The 11,465-nt window shown below is 42.3% G+C and overlaps 1 protein-coding gene across 1 annotated transcript in view; it reads left to right on the plus strand.

Moving 5' to 3' along the window:
• The window catches only part of LOC104913009 (unconventional prefoldin RPB5 interactor 1-like), a 20,575-nt gene that overhangs the window by 4,762 nt on the left and 4,348 nt on the right, over positions 1–11,465 (plus strand). The gene's annotated exons all lie outside the window — the stretch shown is intronic.

The raw sequence follows: 11,465 nt of genomic DNA on the forward strand, positions 1-11,465 counted from the left end.
AAAAAAAAAAAATAGTAATAAAAGACAATCTCAGCTCTGTAGTTGGTGAGTGGGAAGGGATGACTCCTTGTAACCTGGTGTTCTGTCAATATTCTGCTTGTCCTATTCCATACCAGGGTCAGCAGCGATCCAAAACACCTCTTTCCATGCTTCTGGAAAGTTCAGTACTTAATCATAAAGGAAGGAGACTGTACTACGTAAGGGAAATTATACAGTTGCACAGCAACTGAATGAATACAAGAATTACGTATAGCTGCTTGTCTGAAATTCATGACAGAAGGATATTCATCGTTTTTATTTTGTAAAAAGTTAGCCCTAAGCTAAGAGTCCAATGAATTTTCAGTAGTTGCCAATACAACGGACAAGGTCACCGAAAACACCTTTTTGAGAAGATGTATTTTTTACAAGAAATGTATTCCTCATAAAATCTATTATTTATCATTGCTTTTCATTCGAAGAGCTACAGATGAATACAGGTGGAAGATCTATGGTTGAAAGTTCTTCCATGGAGTTAGCACTTCACATTGCAAATTTTCTGGACCACATTTGCTGCATTTTTTTTAAAACATCCACACACACTGTTGATATTTTTTTGTAATCCATTTTGTGAGGGCAGTCTGATTATTCTCTATATTCTCTAGAATATAATCTTAATAACCGAAGAAAACACTCCTGTTAAAGTACACACCTTTGTAAGTGCTGTTGTTTTTCTTTTGGTTATTTTTGGGGGGTATTTGAAATACTTTATTTCTCCATTACCATTTGCCACACAAAGTTTTTTTTCCTTTTTGTTTCCAATTTTGCCATGATCATCTTAGTTTGTATTCTGTCTTTTTTTTTTGAAAATGAATACGTTGTTAGAAGAACGTAATTGTGTACAGGCATGGCTCTAGGCATAGTTTGGCTACTGGAGCAGAAAACAAACAAAAAAAATGCTCTTTTTTTTCAGGTCCTGCAAGAAAAGGATGGCTGGTTTGTTTTGCTTTGTTTTTCTTGGTAACTGAGTTATGAATAAGCAAAACTAAGCATAGTTAATAAATCTGGTGTGCATTCTTTCATGCCCAGTATGGTCATCAAACCTTGGATGTAAACTGCTTCCCTTGTCCTTAGGCGTTCTGAATTTTGTGTTTTCACTCCATAGTATGATGATCTGTTCCAAAATAGGCTTATGAAAAATAGTTCTGAGTTACTCTTTTTTTCAGATGTTTTCCACGAGTCCCGGCCATTTCTTAGTTAAGTAAAAATAGTCATATAAATTATCACATTTAAACATTAAATGTTTATTGGACCTTTTGTAGAGGGGAATAGTTGGAAGCAAGTTTGCTGTTCTCTTAAGTATAAATTGCTTTGACTGTTTTTTGATCATATTTGGTAAGGAGGAAGAAAAAATATATGCTTGCCAATTTGTATGCAGTGTGTCAGTTTGATGCAATTAGAAGGTATTAAGTCATAAAATATGACGTTTGATGGAAATGCTGACATACTCCAACTTTACAGAATCTCCATTTGTTATCCAAAATGAAACTATATGTTACATCAGCTGTGTTATTTCTTGAGCACGTGTCAGTGGGGAAGGAAATTTTTCGATCATTTATGCAGTCGGATTGAGATTAAGTAGTACTTTTAAGACATTGTCTTTCATTCAGTCATCCTTGAATGTGCTATATTTTGAGGTTAATTACAATTTGGTTACTTATGCAAGGAACAATCATTGATTTAAAGATATTTCTTTACTTTTGATTAAAAGAAATAACAATCCTAATCAGGCTAATATAGGGTAATGACCTTATGGGCATAGCTTCACATTTGCATTTTATTAGCTCATTCTGAGTATTCTGTTCTGTTACAGGCATTTTCTGGAACTGTCATAGAAAAGGAGCCTTTGTCTCCCTCCCTAATACCACACCCAGTCATTGCTCACCCTGTCCTGCCTACCATTCTGGAGCAGAAATCGGAGGAAGTTTTGTCCAGAGCGTCACAGGAAACTACAAAGAGGATATCAAAATTCAAAGCTGCCAGAATGCAACAGACTAACTAGGCCTTGCCTAGATGCCGAAGTTTGAGTACTGATGGCTAGTTTCACTTTTGTTGAGATGATGTAAAGCTAAATGCATTACACCTAGCTAGTTCGAAGGGTCTCCTCGGTTGATTTGGCACTGTTTATCTTTCAGACTTCTGTTGGCAACGTTTAAAAACAGTTTGGTGTTTGAACAGTTAAATATTCATCTTTTGTTGATTTCCCTGTATGCTGTCAGCACCTTTGTGTATGTTTGCCTTATGATAGCAGCACTCGGGTTATTTTTCAAAAAATGTTCCTTACATACATTGTTTTTGTGTTTAAACCTAAATACAGGCAGTTTTGTGCCAGCTGTGATGTTCTGCATACCATATGGACCGTTTTAAGGAAACTTTCACATTTCAAATGGATTCAACAATTATATTGCATTACTTGCTTTAGCATTTTAAGACACACTTGTATTCCCATTGCTGTAGGTTTTGCAACTAGGTGTCTGCTAAAAGTTGTTTTTTTTCTTCTATCAAACCTCTCTGATATCCCTGTACAGATCTATAAAACACTGGGTTCACGTACATTGCAGGGAAGTTTCTTTGATGGAAAAGGGTATTTTGTAAAATTAAATTTTCAGTAAAAAAGCTGTGAAAGTTGTGTGTTTTCTGTTCTAGTATAATTTGGAAACAGCACAGGAAGGTTTTTATTTTGAATGCGCATTTCCAACTTGGAGTGTTTGCAACCACTCGAATATAAAAGCAGCTCGTTCTCTTCTGCCATTGTTTTTTAACCTCCCATTAATGAATGTCCATGGAAACTGAACGCTCTTAAGGAGAGAAGCATAAACTCAGACTGTGATTACAAAACCTCCCAGTTCTTTTATATATGCAGAAAACATTGTAATTGTTTTGGGAATGGCCGGAGGCAGTGAGCACTAAGGAAGAATGTCTCAGTCCTTCAACTTTGTTTCAGAACGTAGCAGTGCCACACCACTTGGGGTACGGTTTTGTGCCCGGTTTTCTGGACTGTGAGTGGTCCTTTGTGCCATCTCTCCCTCCCTCGTGCTGACATAACTTTTGTTGGGGCCGCTCCTTGAATGATAGATAATAGGAGCTGGGTTTCAGAAACAAATTACTTGTTTTCTTGTGTTGATGGGTTTTTGTTGCTGTTGTTTTTGATGGCTGTGCATGTTTGTTTGAAGCTAAGTGAGTTGCTCGGTCTTTGACAGCATGTTTGTGTCAGCGTAGTGATGGGTGCAATGCATTGAGCGAGGACAAGATGGTGTGGAGAGATGGAGAAACTTCCAGTGATGCTGTGAGCTGACATCATCAAACCTGTCTGAAAGTGAGCCAGAAAGACATACAAGGTGTAAGAATGATTTTGCTCCTGCTACAGCACTGTGACTTTGGGAACGTGCAACCTTGGAACCCCCAGTGTCTGCTTCTCTATACCTGTGAGCAAGATATCTCCTAGTGCTGTTCCTCACTTGCTCTAATATAACCAAGCCTTGTGCTTATGGTCTCCTGCTCAGTAGCAGCGATGACAGCAACGCACAGCTCCCATCTCTTACCCACCGAAAACAGGAGGCTGCGTGGCCCTGGGGTGCAGGAGCTCGTTGCACCAATGGCAGGAGGCACCCAGGGTCGGTGCCTGGCTCCTGTGGCCTGCTGGTAGGAGGGGAGCGGGTGCTGTTTTAGGCAGCTTCTAGAATCATGTTGAAAGTGTTAATCATTAACTTGATTCATGCTCAAATGTGGATTTTTTTTTTTTTAAGCATATTGCATTAGTACTAAAATAAGCCATCAATGCCAGTCCACCCTCTATTCACGGCTAAATATTTAAAGGAGGTTATTTATAGCTTCTTTAATGAATTCTTGGCTAAACAAAATGAAATTATGTCCTAGAAAAGTAGAAGCTATTTTGTAACCAGAACAGTGCAACTGTAAAATATAGTGCCATGAATATGTATTTTAAATAACAAGGGGTTGAGATCCAAGACTACCAGACATGGGTAATTAGAGGGAAAAGGAGAGAAAGAAAGGGAGAGAGAGGGGAAAAAAGAAACCTTTAAGAAGATTTATTTAGATATCTTCTGAAATACTCCCCACTTGTAGTTACTTGAACAAAACCAAATGCCCCTTGTCACTATAGATCAGTTTCAAATCAAAATTAATTCTTTGCTTGTTTTCTTTTTTTTTTTTTTTCCCCTCCCCTTTTTTCACATCCCTGCTCACGGGAAAAAGTAGAATAATTGCACCTTGGGGTTTTAATGAATTATGGCCTCGGTTCAGGGAAGCATCCTTACTCAGGAATGCACTTTGGCATATGTTCATGTCTCAAAGATTTTGCAGAGAAGAATGGATTTAACCACATGGTTAAAACTGAGCACATGAGTGTTTTCCCTAATAGGGAGCCTGGATGTGTCTGTGCCCTTTTTGCAATATGTCTGATTGTCAGAGAGTTTGTGGACTGGAATGATCCTTCCTATTCAGTCTCTTCACTTGGACCTTACACTTCGATTTACTGTGTGTCACCTATAAGAAGATGAAATAGAGTCATGGAATCATTAAGGTTGGAAAAGACCTCTAAGGTCATTTTGTCCAACCATCCACCTACCTCCAATATTGTCCTTTAAGCCGTGTCCCTAAGTACCATATCTACGCATTTCTGGAACTGCCAGGGATGCTGACTCCACCACCTCCCTGGGCAGCCTGTATCAATACTTGCTATTCTTTCAGAGAAGACATTTTTCCTACTATATAAATATTAGGAATATATAAATAGCTATAGGATTTCTGTAGAAAGTTTGCAAATGCTCAACAAAAAATGTAATGTGGGTAAAAATCTCCGAAAGCAGGAGAGCAAGTACAAAAACTGAGAAGACCCATCTTGGCAAGGACTGAAAATTGGCTTTTTGTGCCACACAGAAGCCAACAAGTCAATGCGGGTGGCCACCAACGCATGGAGGACATGAGCTGCCTTAAACTCACTGCCAAGAATCTGAGGCACGTACAGTTCTTGGTAGTAAATGAATGTCAGTAGGAGTGTCTTTTTTCACCAGTGCTGGAGTTAAGAGATTTTTCTCACTCTAACAGTACTGACTGTACAGTCAATTGATTCCTGGATGCCCTGAGTGGCTTTTCCAGCTGCAGGGAGGGCTCTTCATGCTTTGTGCGGTGCTGCCCTTGCTCCCAGCGTGGGGCAGAGAAGGGCTTGGGGTCCTCGTGCTGCTCCACGTGAGAATCCTCACACCTGTAGCTGGAGGGACAGGGCTGCAATGTTTGTACTGTGGCAGCTGTGCCTGCATGCATCGCCCCATCCCCAACTGATTGCATCGGTTAAGCACCGCAAATCACCTGCTCCGTTTTCAGCCTCATTAAAAGGCAAAATACTCGCCCAATCTTTTAATTGGCCACAAGTTAGCTGGGTACCTGTTTGCATGCAGCGAAGGGCTCGCTTTGAGAGGTTCCTCTGAAGCAGAGGCTGGAGAAGGTGTGAGGCAGCAGAGCCATGTAGGACCAGCGGAGAGGTAAGCTGGCTTTGCATGCCTCTCTCCTGTAAGACTAGTTGCACTTAGCACTTTTCGTTGCTCACTTAGAGCATCTAAAGCAGCAGATTTTTGTATGTTTCAAGAGTGTCTAAAACAGCTGTTTTAGCTGTTCATTTTAACAAAGTGATTTATGTTGCAAAAAATGAGCTGGGATTAAAAGAAATCAGATGTGTGTATTTGGTATGCAATATTTTTGTATTACAAATAGCTCCATTCTAACCCACATTAACCCCATGATATGTGAATTTTGCCAACTCCCGCTGAGTCTTTTAAATCAAATCCAGTAAATCACTCTGAGTGTTCTAATTTCTAAACAAACTAGTCTTCCAATAGAAGTACTTTAACACTGTATTGCAAATTAGACAACCTAAGATAAATGGAACATCTTTGTTGATTATGGAGTCTAATTGATCAAAAGTGCCCGATAGAAAGTATCTGTTACAAATCCTACGGGATCACATTTGCTGCTCTTGAATGGCACTTCACTGGGCCTTTAAAATATACATTATTATCCAGCAAAACCAAATTCTTTTGTTGTTGTTCACTTTGTGAAACGCAAAATCTGTCATGGATGGAACGAGTTTGTGCAGCTCTTCCTGCAGCCCCAGGCACTGTCTGGACGGGTGCACAGAGCCTGGTGCTGTGTGGCAGGAGCAGAGCTCGCCCGGGCTGGGTGTGCAAGCAGGCGTGTGAAGCATGCGGGCGTGCAAGCGTGTGGCCGAGCACCAGGGCCCTGCTGCCGCTCTGTAATTAATTCTGCGTGCCGGTAGGTAGCAGTGCTGAGCAAAAGCAGCAACGGAAAGCTGCCAGTCAGTGATTATAATTTATTATTCATTTCTGTTATAGGTGGGGTGTGCAGACAGTTACAGTAATAATTACCAAGACTAGAGTGTTTCCTAGGCAACCGTTTTTTTTCCTTCATTCATGCTGTTGCAGAGAGTATGCCTGTAAAGCATGACATTGCTGTATTCGGAGGTTTGTTGCCCTCCTGCTGCTCCAGGTTTGAGGTTAGTTACAGCATCATAAGGTGCTCTCAAGCATAAAAAGCTCAGGCTGGGATTAAAGCACACGGGGAACACTGTCACTAAGTCTTCCCTTCTACTGTTTCACTTTTAAGTAACAAGGTTATAAAAATGCAAATGCCAGCTCGGTGTTGTTAATAACTAATATCGGTGAGAATTCCTCCAAGTTGTAAAACATGTTTTGTAAACAAACCCAGACTAGAGTGGGGTAGCTCCCTGCCTCGTACAAAGACCTGGTGGAAATACAACGTGCAGAAAGGGGACTTGCGGCTTGATCAAACCTTCCAGTGTTTAGCATCGTAAATCAATAGGAGCTGAGGAGAGCCGGTGGTGGTTGTTTATCCCCTCTATGGTAATGGCTGGAGGGGAGGAGGGTCTGTGTCCTTCCTGGAGGAGCAGGAGCAATCCCTGACATGGTGGCAGAGCAACAGAAACCACATCTATTACCTGGGGTCTATGCATGAAAGATATTGCCCTGCCTGGCAGGCTTACTAGAGTGCTCATTTTCAGAAACTTAATCAAGTGTTGTGCAAGGGTGAAAATGGCGTTTTCCATCCTCGTTTTGCAGAGCGAGGGAGTTCACGATGCAACGTGGCACCAGGATGTAGAATTTTTACCCACTAGCATTTTGAAGTGAGATGCTAAAGTGTAATTGCATCTGGAAAGATGATCATCTGCCAACGGTGTGCTGGTGGGGACGAGCGGCTCAGGGCAGTGCCTGGCCTGGGCCCTGGGAATGCCTGCGCCTGCCTTCTCCCAGGCCTGAGCTGTGCCTGACAGCGAGCAGTGCAGTAGCAAGTGCCATCAGTGCACAAATCCCAAATATTCTCTGGCCCCAAAGGGGACCTGAGGTGGGATAAGTTGGAGTGTGGTGTGTTTGGGCAGTGGGTGCAGGGCTCAGGGGCCGGAGGAGGCCTTGCCTACATGGGGCTCTGCGGCACTTTGGTTCTCATTGTTGCAAATTATTTACGCTAATTCCCTCAGATTTGGGCTTAAATTTTAAAGAAAGCTTCAAGTTGCCTCAAAATAGCTTAGTAATTATTTTAATAACTTGTATGAGCAGGAACAATACCCACAGTGTCAATTCTGGCTTTCAAAATGTTTTTTTCGACTGTTCTGAGGAAAGGAACAGCGAACAGTTCAACAGCTTAAATACAAGTGAGTGGATCTCCGGAGATTAATCTGTCTGGTGTTCCTCAGGTAAAGACTTCTGCACAATTTAACAAAGGAAATAATTTTCCTATTTTTATAATGCATGTCTCTCAGTGGTATAAATTACTAAAACCACGCTGCTTATCCTCAGTAATGTTATAGATGCAGATAATTTACTGTGTATCACGTTATCAGTTCATTAAAGAGATGCAATAAAATCATTATTTACTAAGAAACAGCAACCCTTGCAATATCTTGTCAGAGAAATTGGCTGATGCAAGAGGATCATATTTAAGCCTATATTCACAATAGCCCTTTAAGCATCTCATCTGTTTCCCGCTTGAGTTTTGCACAGAGAGCTGCTGTCCCCATGTCCCTCCGTGTCCCTCAGCCAAGGTGCACAGGCCCGGCCGTCGTACCAAGCAGGGTGCAGCCCTGGCCCCACAGAAAGGTTGCAAAAATATGAAGGGAGGTTTGGCGTTTCCTACCCCATCCCCCTCTTCTCCTCTGCCTAAAGATTACTCTGCATCCTAGACAAAGGAAATATTTAAACTGTTAAATCTGAACAAAGATACAGTCTGCGTATGACTTCTCTGAAGCCCTATAAAAATTCTTTAAAATTGCCTATTCACTCAAATTTACTGAGTGTAGCAAAAATGTCAAAGGCATAAAGTCAGAGAAGATTGAATAAAATAATGCAGAAAGACAGATTAGTCATGCACAGACCCACACAGCCTTTCACAGCACACAATACCACTTTTTATTACCGCTCTATCTTTACAAAGACTATGTTCAATACATAGAGGATGATACATGGTCAGTCATGTAATCTGCCTTTGATTCCAAGACTCATTTATCTGGGCCCTTTTCACAAAGACATTGATGAGAGATTTCAGTGTTTTCAGCGCATTGTTTTATTTATCATATATAATGGCTGGTGGAAAAAAATAGGAATTATGTCACAGATACTGCATAAAGGAGTTGTATAAAAGACTCTGTGACAAACTTTGGTAAAACACATAGCAGCTCAGCTCAGACACGCTCCTTTTTCCCAAACCCTGTCCCTTCTCCATGGCTCTGGCAGCTGTCACCAGCCATCGAGGAGCGGCGCTGCCCCGTGTATCGCCATGCCCAGCCCTCTGCAGCCTCCCTGAAAATCACCCTTTTAAAAAAAAAATATTTTTGCTTTTAAATTCGAGCAATATTTTAATTGTTATTTTTAGCGATTGGGATTTATTATTTATACATTCACAAAAGAAAAGAGTCAGTCACAGTTTTGTATCTTGCAAATTTAATAAAGAACAGCCCTTAAGATAGAATTTCTCAGCCTGCCAGGATTGACAAAAGCCAGCTAATGCAGAAATGTCAACAGCAAACCTCATCAACAGCCCCACCATGCCTTGCAATCAAGGGAAAGCTACGGCTTTACATAAACAATAATATATAGCTATCTAAATATCTCTCCATGTGTGTGCGGAGGCATGGCCTGTGCAGCATGGAAGGAGGCAGGGATGCAGGACAGGAACCAGGGCCGGCTTCTGGGTGCACAGCTGGGTGGTTGCAGTGTGTCTATGGGAGGACATGGGCACCCCAGCTATGCAGCCACGCTTGGAGCACATAGTCAGTCCTGTGTGGGTTGGGGAGCAGGGTGCTGGCAGAGGGGCCGGCGGGCAAAGGCTTAAATAAGGGTCTGAAGTGAGAGTTAGTCATAATTCCAGCTTTTTGGAACATAGAATGAAGTCTCTGAGGGCGCAGGTGGAAAGGTTGAATTTAGAAATTGTATGGGAGCAGTGTATGTCCAGGTCTGGATTCTTCCACAGGGAAGATAAATCACGGAGGTATCCTTGACAAATATAGTAGCTTCCACTCAGGGCAAGGTGTTAACCTGCACTTAAAGCTGAGGCGTGTGATTTAATAGTGTGAGCCTTCATGGCTAAAGAAAAATCTCTTGAGGAGGAAAAGCCGAGGCAGCGTCAGTGGGACGCAGGCTGTTTTGCTGGGCCTTGGGGGGCAAACAGCACAGCTGTGCTGAAGAACACTTGGTAGGGGAGAGCCCTTTACTGATGCACCAGGAAGGTGGTGTGGGTCAGGCTCAGCCGCTGCTCCTGATGTGCCGCATGCTAAAGGAGAGCTGCTGGCCAGGGGGCACGCCTGGCCGTGGGGTGACGGGATGAGGTGAGCTGGGCACTGTGCTGGCACTGTGCTCGGTCCCTTTAACTGCTGGGAGTGATGGAAAGCCCAAAGCTGCCGCCCTGCGAGGTTGCTATAATATAGTGCTGTGCAGCTGCAACTTAGATCGTGAGGAAAACAAAATGGGCCGACTGAAATGGAAACTTTTGTTACTTATAATGTTAATGAAACCAGTTTATCAGGCAGTGCAGAGGAAGTGGAATATTTAGTGCCATTTAATGTCTAATCATCAGCATTTCTTTGAATAAATCACATTACATTGTCTAAAACCTGAAAAGATGAAGCTGTAATAATTTTTAATATGTTGTAGTTTCATTAAAGGGACATCCTGTTTGCCACAGCCCCCTGCGTAAAGGAGGCAATGTGCAGCATGGGTACACATGGTGGATCTGACCTGGCCTCGGGCCTGCTGTGACACCACCTGGCTCTGGTGTGGCAGAGGACTTGAGGAGGTTTGAGTGGTATCACTGGGCTCCTTGGATTTGCATTCTTCTGCCACCAAGCCTTGCAGTTGGTAGCAGCGTTTCATCTCTCAGGACTGTTTTCTTGTCTAGTATCCCAGCTAGTGTCTCCTTGCTGGGGGTACGTATTGCTGTGTGTGAGAGGAGAGCACTGTGAGCTCTGCTCCTCACCTCTGCTGCTGTCCCCTTGGCATCCCCAGCCCTGTGCTCCCTGTCCCACCAGGGCCTGGCTCTTGCCCACCAGAGCCTCACCACTGCAACTTCAGAGTGAACTGCAATGGACCTATAAGTCATAATAAAGCGAAATGATGACAGTTGTCTTCAAATCCATTGATTAATGGAAATACGGGTAGCTGGACACAGACTATATGGTTATAAATGGCGCTGTCAAAATAAAATAATTATTGTATTAATAAGGAAGCTGTTCAGCATTGGCTGTACTGTACCTCTAACAAAAACTTCAGCCCTCGATGTTTTGTGTTCCGTGATACACGGTGTGTTTTCCCTCTGAACGGCTTGGCGGCGGACGTTTTAATACAATTACTGCTTAGCACTGCGAGTCCCTCGCATCCCAGCACGCGCTGCAGCTGCAGATGGATTTTTTTATTGACTTAATACTAGTTCTAACTAGATCCCACAGATTGACTAAGCTGGTGGAGCACATACCACTTTGAAGCAGGAATGGGAAAAAACTAGCATATCTTATTGTACCTGAAACACTCTATGATATGTACTAAATATTATGACTACTGCGAGCCCTGCAATAATTGATTCACCCACACAGCCATTTAGTCTGTGAGCTGTTCGTTTTACAAATTCTACAATCTTTTAGAAATTCTTTCAGTGAAGAAGATTGCTGCCTGGCCTCAGATTCATTATGGTGATTGAATCCTCTTCAATAGAGAACTGTTTAAAGAGAGCACATCCCTGTGTGTCTCACTCAGAGTGAAGGCACATAGGTTAAAAGCTTGTCTGGGTGGCATAATTCACTGCTGCTGTGCCAAACAATCACATCTTATTGTGACCTTCATAAGATACAAAAAGGCAACAGTATGGAGCTAGTCTTTTTTTTTTTTTTTAAC

The sequence above is a fragment of the Meleagris gallopavo genome, chromosome 13 (assembly GCF_000146605.3).
Source record: "Meleagris gallopavo isolate NT-WF06-2002-E0010 breed Aviagen turkey brand Nicholas breeding stock chromosome 13, Turkey_5.1, whole genome shotgun sequence".
Classification (NCBI taxonomy): Eukaryota; Metazoa; Chordata; class Aves; order Galliformes; family Phasianidae; genus Meleagris; species Meleagris gallopavo.